The sequence below is a fragment of the Microtus ochrogaster genome, chromosome 1, assembly GCF_000317375.1.
Source record: "Microtus ochrogaster isolate Prairie Vole_2 chromosome 1, MicOch1.0, whole genome shotgun sequence".
In the NCBI taxonomy this organism is placed as follows: domain Eukaryota; kingdom Metazoa; phylum Chordata; class Mammalia; order Rodentia; family Cricetidae; genus Microtus; species Microtus ochrogaster.
In genome coordinates, this window is record NC_022009.1 from 94,770,428 (window position 1) to 94,783,787 (window position 13,360).

Genomic DNA, 13,360 nt, shown 5'->3' on the forward strand with positions numbered 1-13,360 from the left:
AAATCTGTTTCTCCACATCATATTCCAGAGTGGAGAAGGACAGTTCTGCAGTCACTTTGCTCAGGCTATGGCCACTGGGAAGGAAGAGGAAATGACACCTTGTACTTCCAGGCTTGCACTACCGCTGTGCATAAACTCCTTCCTCACTGGATGGAGCCTGCGTGTGCCAGAATCCCAGCACCGACTTTTTGAAAATCAAGTCCTAAGGAACGGAGGAGCCACAGAATGGAAGATTCTGTTCCTGAATGAGGATTCTGAACTGTGCTGTCTGGGGTGGCAAGAGATTCATGAATCCTGTTTTCTAAGTTGCCAGGTGGTTGTGTTTCTCTGATAGCAACACATGGGCTTCCTCCTCCTGATGGGTTCTGCTTGCTAAGTCCTAGGTCAGCGCGTGTTTAGCTGTCAGTGGGTCTACAGGTCAGGGTGTCAAAGCAAGCGGTGAAGCTCTTGTGGATTTGTTGGAAGTGCAAAACCTCAGGCCCTATCCAAGACTTTCTGATTCAGAACTTGCGGTGGAGTTCTGTGGTCATGTTTGAAGATGCTCTCCAGGTTATTCCAAAATAGATGCAAGATACAGTAAGCTTCAGGGATACTTCAAGGAAGACAATGTACATCAGCCTTAAAGGGTTCTAAAAATGAATTTCTTTGACTGCTCACCCCACCTTAGACATCACTGTCTTGAACTGATCTAATATCCATAATTCTAGGCAATTTTCAGTCAATTTTAAAATGTGGTTCTCAATTATTCCCGTATACATCAGAAGACACACCAGGGGAGCAGAGTTACAAAGCACAAAGGCATTTAACTGCTTGTCTATCTGATTTTAATGTTCTTTAAAAGCTATTTTTTTTTATCAAAAAACCTGGGCTTTTATATCAAGTGATGATTTGACATTAATGCATATTCCTCTACAGAAGTAATCAAAGAACTGAGGTTTTCTATCAAAGCACCTGATTGCATTTTACACTTTATTTTTCTATGGCATTGCGTGAGCCGGGAATTCATCTTATGATTTAGGAGCGGTTATGAGCTTTTCTGGGCCTCCCTGCTCTATGTATCGGTAGTAGTAAGCTTGGGCTTACAGCTTGGCAAAGTAATCACAGGAGAGACCCACAGGCTGGGCTGGAGCACAGTTCATCACTGAGGCCGGGAGGACGGATACTGCGGTGGGTCGTGTTAGTTTATTTTAAACTAAAACATTGGCAAATGTACAGAAAAGACCATAGGATTTCATTTCCTGGACAAAATTTAGTCAAATATTAGAAACTTTGTTCTCATATTGCTTTTAGAGGCAGGAGGTACCATATTCCTGTGGGATTCATGCTTTTTTTCTTATTAGGCACTCAACATCTGTTCCTTGGCAGCTGAAAGGAAACATAGCTAAAGGATTGAGAAAAGAAGAAAGAATGTGCAGATCAAACCTAAAGATGACTGAATGACAGTGATGTAGCAATTATGTGTGATATAAGCAAAAACATAAAATATTTTTTCAACTCCAGCTAATATCTTGGCAATCAGAGTGTGTGCCTTGGTGACTATGCATCCGTGGACTTATTGTCTGAAAAGCAACAATCATAAAGAAGGGTTTGGGTTGTATACAGCAATGTTCAGAAGAGCTGCAAGCATTGGAGGGGCCCCAAGTCTCCTGGATAGACACTTGGCCATCGACTAAGCCAAACAGAGAGCAATACCCACAAGCCAACACTGCCGACCTATTTACGATTTCTTTCCATTTGATAAGAGAATTTCTCAGTTTTATGCATACTTTGCGATTACACTCACTCCCAGTTACTATTCCTTTCCCTCTGAACCCCTTTTTGATTTCACATGATCTCCCAGTGGGTATACTGGAAAAATGACACTCTTTTTATCAGCAACCATTAACAGTCATAGGCTCCTCGGGAAGGTGTGGGGTTTTGTAGGCGCTTCCTCCGTAATGAAAAGTGGGAAGGATTAATCACAGCACTTTTTATAAATATAAATATGTCTGTGAAAAATCTGAGTGCTTACTATAAACCCAAGTATTTACTCCAGTTCTTCTTTATGAGATTAAAAATGATGGGTGAAAATCAAACATTTTAAATACTTTTCTCTTTCTTCCTCTCTCTTTCTTCACCTGAACATGGTGGATATCGTAACAGGAGTTGAAAACAACCTGTTTGTCTTTGTGGGGAAGGAATTTCAGCTGCGTATATCAAAGCCTTCTAGAAATGAGCCATTGTCATACAGGGTGAGAGATCCGTTCTTACACTTTGTGTGATCTGGAGCAGTCGGACCTGCTTAGCCATGGCTGATCTGACTTCCTGGCAAATGCAGACAACTGAAATCTTACTTTAAATATTTTAAAGTTTCTTTTTTTTTTTCAAATGAAAGAGAAAGATTCAGATGAGATTCACTAGCATTTGATGGGAAGCCCAGCCACCTCCAGGCGATTTGAGGCTTTGTGGACTAACCATGCAAGCTCTTTGGTTAATCCACCCTTCGATTTTCACCAACTCAGAATTTAAGGCACAGCGTAGTTCCAGCGGTACCAGGCCAATGTTACCAATCAAAACCGAAATCTCCTCTTGGTTCCCTTCTAATTTGCCAAGTGCAGAGTGTAGGGGATTAAGGTTAGTGCAGCTCTCTGGGCGTCCCTGCAGGGCTGGGTGCTCCTTACAACAGTGACCACCCTAAGGAGCATCACCTTCACCTTCTTCTGCTTGCTACTGCTCAGAGCTCGGTGCCCATCAAGAAAGCAGTGTTCAGGTTGGTCACTGCTTCTCCAAAAGATTTCTGAAGGCTGATAGACATTTATCTTTCTCTCCCTCCTTCCCTCCCTTCTTTTCTTTCCTTGAGGTTTGGGAACAAGGACTTTCTGTGCAGGCCATGGCGACTCACACTCATGGTGCCTCAGCCACCAGAGTTCTAATACCTTAGATGTATGTCAACATGTGAAACTCTGCCTATTGAAATTCCAATTCTTTTATGATAGTTAATGTGAACTTGTCTAAATTTGGAATTAAGTAGAAGAAAAACCTCTGGGTATACCTACAAAGCTGATCATAGAACAGTAAACTGAAGAAAGGAGATTCAGCCTCTGTATTGCTAGCACCATACCATGGTCTGAGATTCTTTTTTTCCCCTTTTATTCCTTTTTTATCCATTACATCCCAACCGCAGTTTCCCCTTCCTCCCCCCACCTCCCTCTCCCTAGGTCCACTCCTCATCTGCTTCCCCAAAGAGCAGACAGCCCAGGGATATCAGTGGACCATGGAATAAAAAGCGACAATAAGACTGGGCACCTGCCCTCATATTAAGACAAATGAGGCAACCCCTGGGATTCTTGACTAACTAAGAAAGAGAGAAGGAGGACAGAGCACTGGCATTAACCTCTCCTTCTTCTTCCTGACTGTGGCCAGCTGCCTCCAGTTCCTACCATTATGCCTTCCCCACTGTGGTGGACGATACTATCGAACTATGAGCCAAAGAATCCCCTCCTTCCTTTCCCAAGTTGCTTTTGTTGAAAGATTTCTTCTAGCAACAATAGACAGTTCCACCCTTTCCATGTCTGGTTCCAAAAGCCACCTTTGGTAAGTTACCTGTCTGCCGTGACGATTTGTTGTTTGCATCTCCATCTTTTCAGCTGTCTTCTTTTTGCCTGCACTTGTGTCTTCTTCCATTTTTCTTCAGAGGATGGTATTGAGGGGGAAACCAGGTCTTGGTCTTACTTCCTGTGGTCTATGATGCAGTCTAGCATCCAGTGATGCTCACATCACCAGGAACACAGGCTTTGCTTATGCCTTGGGTAGGTATATTGAATTGGAGGAACAATTGAATATTAGGATGAAAACAGTAAATCCCACAGGTATTTGCAGAATAGAAACATCTCTGTGAGCGACAGGCATGGGTTGGGATGCTATTAGTGTTCTTGAAAACCTTCAGGAGAAGGGACAAGCTGTACCATAAAGGGTGGCTACGGATTCCAACCCCTATTCAATACTATCCCAGGAATGAGGTATCTGGCTGGGTGGGCAGGGCTTGGAGGTAAGCTTAGAAAAGACCTATCATGTCTGTTAGAAGCTCTTGCAAAATAGCTTGCCAGGAAATATTTGTTGGTGTTTGTGTGTAGGATATGGGGCTGGATGGGAGGAGGTGAGGAAGGCTTGATGAGGCTGGTCATGCCACTGTATTCAAGTACCACAGTGTTCAACACACACAGGACAGTTTTCTGTGTGAAGAATAACAATTGTTTGCATTTACACACACACACACACACACACACACACACACACACACACACAAGCCTACAAAGGAGCCATTGTTTTGCACAATAAGACTTTCCTTTAAGAGTAGTGCACTTTGGTGAGTACCAAATCTTTTTCAACATTTTCACACTTATTCAGAAACATACCTAGAGCGCAGTGTATGGCACATCAGCTTCGAGTTACATTAGGAAACCAGCAGGCTTTGGGTTTGTTAGGGAGAGTCCTGAACTTAAGCTTTCGTACTGCTTCATTTGGATTTTGAGACTTCTTCAGAGTTCTAACCTTCAATGATCCCCAAAATGAATATTTTAAGCTTCCTGGAGGTCTTCAGGGCAGTATGTAAATTTAGAAAGGAACTTACAACTCTTTCTTAAGAAGCAATGACTTCTAAGCTTCATGTAATAGATGAGATTCACAAGGCCTACTCAGCCATCTGTTTTGTTTGATTTCAGGCCATTTCCATTTTTTTCCCAGGACACAGAGGCATATAGAGTGTGCATATGTGCACAGGTGTTTGAGTGAATAATGAGAGCATACAACACACACACACACACACACACACACACACACACACAATTTAGGTCATCCTTCCATCAACACTTGATCTTGTTCTGCTGGAATTTTTAAATCTAATTTTTCTTTTTTTTTTTAACAGAAAAAAAAGCAGCCTTGGGTGAGCAGAGTAGGGTTCCAAAGCCCATGCTTTATTTGCCTGTTCTTGGAGAAGGGCTGGTTTTCAGTTCCATGGGGCACATAGGTGTTTTCATGGGAAGGTAATTTTATTAGTTACTTTCCTTGTTGTGACTGTATAGCTGACAAGAGCTATTTAAACAAGGGTTCGCTTTATTTCATGATTTAAGAAGGGCTGTTGACTACCCTGAGGAAGGGAAGGTGTGGGGGTAGGCGTGAGGCAGCTGCTTACACTGTAATTGCACACTGAACACACACAGCGAGCAACGGTGGTGCTCAGCTCAATTTCCCCCTTTTACTCAGCCAGGGCTTCAACCCATGGAGTGATGCTGCCCACGTTTCAAACTCCATCACAGACACACCCAGAGATAGGACCATGATGAATGGACATGATGGTTGCTGAAGTAGTTCCCGTTGAGAATGATAAGGTTTATGCCCTAGTACCAGAGGGTTGTAGTTGGAATTGTGTCCCCCCCAAGCACCCAAAATATGATCTAATTTGAAAATAGAGTCTTGCATCATTATGGTTAGATATGAGTCAATGACTGGTGGTGTCATTAAGAGAGAAGGCTCAATCAAGGGTACATGGGAAGATAACAATCATGTAAAGCCATGGAGAAAATGCCTTGGGAAGTCAGAGGCAAAGACAGGAAAAGACTCCCGTAAACCAAGAAATGCTAAGCCAACACTAGCCCAATCTTCCCCAGGTACTCAAGAGTCATTGCGTCCTTGCTGACATCTTGATTTTGGATGTTGTACCTTCAGAATTTTGGGAATAAAAATTTGTTGTTTTAAACCATCTGCATTTGTGGGAGTTTGTTGATTTTTCCCTAGGAACTTAACACAGGAATTAATGGGGCCCATGCTTTGAAAATAGATGAACCCCAACCATCAAAATCATCAGTTATTTTATCAACAGCATTTGATAAGTATTTTGGGCCTTATGATGTGCATATTTTAATGTATTTTTATTTTAATGTTTGTTCCTCACTAATGTGAGGTAGATCCTATCTATTTATCTTTTATAGATGAGAATTTTGAACCACAGAGAAGCTGAATAACACGTCTAAGGTTACAGAGCTGAGAGAATTGTGGCTTTATCTCAATTTGTTTTCAAAGCCTATATTGCCACTAGTTTTCATTTTGTGTTCACACCTTCTAGAATTCTACCAGTCATGCTTTTTCTATGGCCTAAAAATAGAAGTTATTGAGTGATGTTAAAGTCTCTCACAATGAGGGTATAGTGTGCATATATCCTATATCTTATTACTTAATCCCCACAACAGTTCTCCAAGGTAGATTTGTGTAACTTATGAGCAAAGAAACCAGAGTCAAAGGAAGGAGTCTGACCTTTGTAAGTAGGTTTGTAATGGTTATCAAGGTTTGAATTTGACACTAATCCTTACCATTTGTCCAGCACCTATTACATTCTCTTTGATCTGAATAGTGCTATTATAGGGAAGGTGTCTTTGGGAGTCATAAGAATGATGTGACAGAAAGGAAAATAAAATCTTGAGGGGTTACTGAGCCAATGCAAGACAGGCTGGTGATGGGCTACTGAAGGGGCGTAAATGACCGGCAAATCGAATTAATCAGACTAGCTTTAATATATATTCAGCTTTAATAAGGGGAAGAAAGGGGAGGAGCTTACAGAGCCAGGGTTCCAGCGAAGAGCAGCAAAACCAAGAGGAGGTTGGGTGCACACCTGCCAGATTTATAGGTAAATATTGGCCTAAGGGGTACCCGCCCTACAAACAAGGTGATTGGCTTTGGCTTCCCCTACAGGCTACTGCATACAGAGAAGGGACACAGCGTCAAAAAGGTGAGCAGGATATGGGCACAGCGTGGTGCTAAAACACCTTTGATTCAGCAAGAGGGTGTAAACTGAGAAGACTGGGTGGGGGATCATGTGTCTGCTTACAGATGTGGGAAACTGGCTGAAGGCAGGAAGAAACATCACTGGGAAGGAAGCATCATATAGGAGGCTGAGAAATTAGTTAACTATAAAGATGTTTCCATGACTACATCTGAATGTTCGTTCTTAAAACCATTGGTTTCTATATAATTTTCCTTCGTGCAGGTGGTGCATTCTTTGTGCAGGTTTCACAATGGTTGTAGGGTTTCCCAGTATTCCCAGTATTCAGATTTGGGTTGATTTAAATGACTCGGAGATCTTCACATGTGTGCCTATTGAAAAGGGTATTGATGAAAACATACCTCTTCTTTTCCAAGAGACCTGAAGCTTGGAGATGCTCAGGATCTTGTGTTGGGTTAAGTGGCGAATACACATCAGAGTTCAGGTTTGAGGTCAGGTGAACTGGCCTTGAAAACACATCCTATACAGCAACATATCGTCTTGCACGTAGAACATGCTTTGGCAATGTTGACTTCAGCAGTTTCTTCCATTATTCAAACTTGATGGCGCAGTGTCTTAGGATGCTTGGGTTGTTAGGTATTAAACATTGGCATCTATAGTTGACAACTACTTTTGATAATTTTAGTACTTCACTTGATGTTCAAAGTCAGGTTTGGTTTTCTTTTTCACTCCCATGCCACTAATCTTTAAACAGTTGGAGTTTCTCCTGCATGCTATTCAGGTCTCAACCTTTTTTTTTTTTTCCTGAGCAGAAACGTTTTGGTGAAAAAAACTGTTAAAACATGTATCAGTTTGTAAACCTGTGGCATGCTGGTGACAACTGTGTATGGTCTGTGCCTGAGGCTGGGACTGCTTCCAATACCCCTGTGCTCATAGGCCACTGTCGGCAGATAACCCTTAGTCTGGACACTAAACAGATACAGTATGGGCAAGGACATAACTTTTAAAATTATAAATGCATGCATACAATAATTTCACCACTGCCTCTTGCCTCACTAACCGCCCCCCCCTCCTACTCTGCAATTCCCATGCCCAAAGGACATGCATGAAAATCAAAAGTCCACATCCCAACATGAAATCCATGACCCGGCCTGAGGAAAAGTTTCTCAGCTGAAGCCATTGTCTCTTTCCAAGCTGTGCCCTAATGCTGGGTGGAATATTTTATTCTGACTCCCAAGAAAGGCTACCAAGCACTGATTTGAGAATGAAGAGCCAACCACTTGAGCTGACATCTGAGATGCCTTTAACTACATCCTTCTGTGGATCTGATACCCAAGGCACAGACATTTTCAGAATCTTGATGCCTGTTCTCTTATTGTCACTTCAGATTGCTGTTTCTCAAGCCCATCTCATACCAGTCACCACCATTATGACTCCATCCTTCATGGATCACTTCAAATACAGTTCCTCCACACACACACACACACACACACACACACACACACACACACACACACACACACAGAGCTACCTATTTTCATCTCAGTTTTCTTTGTCATTTTTTTTCCTCCATGCTTCCTGAGCCCCAATTTTGTTCTATTTGAAAGGACTTAATGACACAGCACACTGTACTCATTTAAGCTCACCAGAATCCAACTGCAGATCTTCCAAATGTAGAGAAGGGGGGGAGAGAGATGTTGTTCCCACAGCTGGAATGGGTCCCCTGGAGTTTCTGGTGGCATTGGTCCTTGTGAGGCTTTTAAAGTACAGTCTGACGCTACTCAATTTTCACATTACTTGCTGACTTTAGAATCCATTCTCCCAGCAAGACGCTAGTCTTTGTTAATTAGTTGTTTGCGTGTGGCTGTGCGACCTGCATTTGACTACTTGCACACAAAATGCCTTTTGAGCATCCTATTCCCTCAATTCTTTTTGGTTATTTGAGAAAGGAAATAACTGCTAAGGATAACTTGTGTTTAAAGCTCTTGGATCCAAAGCCAGTTTGCCAGCGTTTGGATCTTATTGGGTCCCTCCTTGTGTAGCATGATACAAATTAGAGCAACCCTCTGAAGCCCGCTGTCCTTATCCTCAGGTTGGTTGTTTCTTTTCATTGTCAAAAGTCTCCTTTTAGATAATCATACACATAAATGACGATGTTTGGATGACTTGCTTAGTTTCTACAATACTGATGGTCAACTTGATAGGTTTTAGTGCCACCTAGGATATGAGCCCTTGGGCATACCTTTGAGGAACGATCTAGATCAGGTGAGCAGAGGAGGGAAGACTCACACTGAATCACTGAATGTGGCTGGCGCAGTTTCATGGGGTGGGGTCCCAGATTACAAAGAAAGGCAAAAACTAGGGGAATATCAGCATTTCTCTCTCTCTCTCTCCCTCCCTCTCTCTCTCTCTTGACTGAGTACAGATGTCATGTGTGAACAACTGCCTCATGTACCTGTTGCCATGTCTTCTTTATGATGAACACTGGAGCTGTGGGCCGCATCAAACCCTTCCTTCCTGACTAGCAGGGAGTACTGCTGCCAGGTATTTTGCCCCAGCAACATGAGAAGTATCTAGCAAAGGTTCTTTGATCTCCCTGCTTTCGCTAAACTTGTAATTTATGGGAACTACTTACTCAAAAGCTATTTTTGAAGCACAAAGAGTAGAAAAGTAGTACAAAAGTACGTAGTTTGATTCCAGAGAGATTACCCACATTTATTCTTTCTTTGTTTGCATATAGTGTTCAAGTCATAGTCGAGAGCTGGCTTACTCACAGGTAGTATGTCATTTACTCAACAGCAAACATCCTTCCCCATAGAAATTGCTTTCAAATCTTAAATGTTGTGTGACACTCATTTTATTAGAGTAGTACATCACTGCCAGATGTCAAAGTTGTCATTATTGACACACACACACATGCACACATACACACAAGAGGAGGGAGAAAGAGAGAGAGGTATATCTCAACCTGTAGATTTATAGACACATGAACATACATGTTAATAAAAGTTTTAAAGGAAATGTTCCGTGCTCCGTGTGCAAGAATGCTCATGTCCTATAAAACACGTGCAAAGAGATACAACGTTCAAGTCATTTTAAATATGGGCATAAGAAAATAACATCTTTTATGGTTTTAGAAAGCTCAACTTTCAAAGGAGTTAAAACAATAGAATTGGGGAGAAGGCTCAGTCGGAAGTCTGTCATGGAAGTGTGAGGGGCTGCATTAGATCTCTAGAATCCATGTTTTAAAAAAAGCCAGCTTTGGAGTGCATGTTTGTAATCCAGTGTTGGCAAGTGGCAGACTAGCAGCTCCCTAGGGCAAATGAAAAACAACGTGAATGGTGAGTATCATGAGTGACATATGACGTTGATCTCTGGCTTCCACACACATGCACATAAGGAAAATGCACCCTCTCTCACACGTGAATCTCATACACAAATACACACACACACACACACACACACACACACACACACACAGAAGCAAAGAGTTAAAAGAACAAAAAACATCAAAATTTAAAATTTCTTATACTGCATGAAGTGCTAACTAGTAGGATCGGGGTTGAAGAGCACATTTTTTTTTGAATAATCAGTAGATGATACAAGTAAGGGAAAGAGAATGATTAATTAGGGAACGGCTATAAATAACACGAGGCTTCATATAAAATGTATAGATTTTTAAGTTTTTCATTAGTCCTGGGTCAGTGACCCAGATCAAGGCAAATACTCCTTGCTTTACCAGCCCTTATTTGCATCCCTTCCGAGCAGAGGTCAGAGCCATTGAAAAATGCAGCCCTATTTCTGAGCCTCTGAGAAACATGGCTTTGCTCTCCCCTCCCTCCTTGAAAGAAGACTCTGTCAATCAACAAGCTTATTTTGCAGGTCCTGGAGGGGAATTAAATTTCCCTCTCTCTTATTCTTGGTAATACTTTATCTCAAGTGCCCATTAGCCAACCCACTCAATAACTCGGTCTGAATAATGATGAAGGTATGCTCCCAGAGGTGCACGGCATCTGCATCACTCAGACACTGCCGGCTGTTGACAAGAATGTGTCTCTGATCACTGACTAACTAAATGAGCCACTGTCGAGGCTGCTGCTTCCACAACCCACAGAAGGCACATAGGCCCCTCATTTGGGCACTTTATTCCTTTTGGGGTGCTGTTTGGGAGGAAGTGAGTCACTGGGGCTGTACCCACTTCCTGCTAGCTCCCTGCTTTATGAATGGCTATGCAATGTGGCCAACTGATACCTGATTCTAGACACCATTCTTTATCCACCACAATGGACCATGGCCTTTTGAATTTCAGCCCGAGAAGCCCTTTCTCCTTTTAGGTTGTTTCTTACTAGGTTTTGTCACAGTGATGAGGACAGGAGTAGTATATCCATCCCTAGGATGGCTCAGTGGAAATTCCCTTGTCTTCTGGGTCTTGCCACGTCACCTACACCACTTCAAGCCAGCCGGATATGAGTCGCTGCTTTTTTCTGTAGTGATGCGTGTGACGTTCACCCGGGGATTCAGATCTTCATTTTTCAGTTCCTTTTTCAGGTCATGCTGAAAATTTCTGGGGAATGTATGGCGCCAGCCTCTTTTCAGATTCATCATTTCAATATTTTCATCGGCTACCGCTGTTTAATTAGGAGCGGTTCCTTTGCTGGGCTCCTTTTGTATAACTTTAATGAAACTGAAGAGCATGAAATGTGGTTTCCCTGCTTTTAAATGAAGCTACTTTTATAGAAATAAGATGAGAAATGGAGAAATTGTTGAAGTCACAGTGCATGAAATTAAGGGAGCCCAAACTATATTGGCAATAGTGTTTTTTTTTTTTTTCCCTGAAGTTGATGTTTTCTAGGACCCAGGTTGTAGTGGCTAACAAACTGGGTTGATGCTTTTTTTCATTTATTTATTTATTTATTTATTTATTTATTTATTTATTTATTTATTTATTTCATAGAATTCTGAGAGACAAGCCCTTAAGGATTCAATTTCTTATTGTTTAGGAAAATTGTGGGAAGCAAACTACAAGTAATGGAAAACTATTTCCAAATACAAGGGCAAATTAATGACGCCACCTGACTGTGAGGTAAAGCCTGGAATCGTGCGCATATCTGTGAGATTCAACGTGTAGAACTGAAATGAAACAATTACAGAAGAATTGAAACATCTTATTCTGTAATCATAAGCCAGGTACTGAGCATCCTTCTAAGCCAATAAGGCGTTCTTATGTGGTTGTTCTGCCCACCTTCAAACTTTCTCTAGTAATATTCTGTTTATACAAATATTAAAAAGAAGGTGGGCACAGCATTTCCTTTTTTTACATTTAACCCATGTAAGAAATTGGAAATTTAAGTCACAAATTCCTTACATGATCAAATTAATTATGTCACCTTACAATTCTGACCAACTTGATAATTGGCAGAAATTTGTGGAGGTGGCCTTTTGGGTTTGGTATTGATTGGTAGTTGTAAAGAATTATGAAAATGATACATGAGATTTTCTGCTGCCTTGGAAGAGGTAATTAATATTCTTAGCCTGAAAGGAAGCAGCAGTAAGTTCACTACATTAAAAAATATACAGTTTTAGATTTATTTATTCATTTATTGCATTTGTGCGAGGGCATGCTCTTTTTTTCCACCGTGCGAGTTCTAGGGAATGAACTCAGGTCAACAGTTAAGTGTTTTTACCTGCTGTGCCATCTTGATGCATGGGCACTGCACATCTAAAGATAGAATTTTGAAGATCCTGCAGTGTTTCTGCCAGAGAACTGGGTCAGATCGGGGGGCGTTAGGACACGAACTCCAATCAGACCAGCCCCTTCGTGCCCTGGCCTGAACTCCAGGAAAGAAGAATGAGCAAGAAAAGAAAGAGAAATCCCTTGGGCTTGTATTTCTGGCCTCTGGCTGTCTCCTCCTTCTGGATAGTTGAGCATCACCAGCCTCCACCTCATCTTTGTGGTTTAGGGGGAATCAGGAGCTGAAGCTGAGGAGGTGTGAAGCCGAACTTGCCTTCTTTAAGAGGACTGAGACGGGGAAGACGTCAGGGAGGGAAGCTTTGCAAGTTCTCAGAAATACGTCCTAAGAGTATACATGGCCGAGGTCATTCAAGAGTAGTCACAATGAGGCCATCCTCCCATTGGTTACTTGGGAACTTGGCTTCTCTTTTCTATCACGCTTGGGCTCCATCCCATCCCCAAACAGCCACATCTTGAGAAGCACTTGTATGCATTAGTGTCCCAATCTCCTCTACTCACAGATACTGAGCAATAGTGGAAGAAGTGACCTGGCCTCTGCCTGTTGACCAAGTGCCTGTAGCCACAAGGTCCTGACTTTAAGTGTGTGCTGCTGATGCAAACATGGGACTTAACAGCAATATAAGAGCAATCATACCCTGGAAGCTGTTTGAATAAGTTAGGGTGAACTGAAAGACAAGTGACTTGCTAAATTTTTTTTGAAAGAAATGAAATTTAAAGTAGTGAATGATAAAAAGAAAAAGAAATCTCTATCCCCCAAACATCAGTTAAATCAGTCTCCATTTCAGTTGTCCAATTGTGTTTAATCTCTCTCTCTCTCTCTCTCTCTCTCTCTCTCTCTCTCTCTCTCTCTCTCT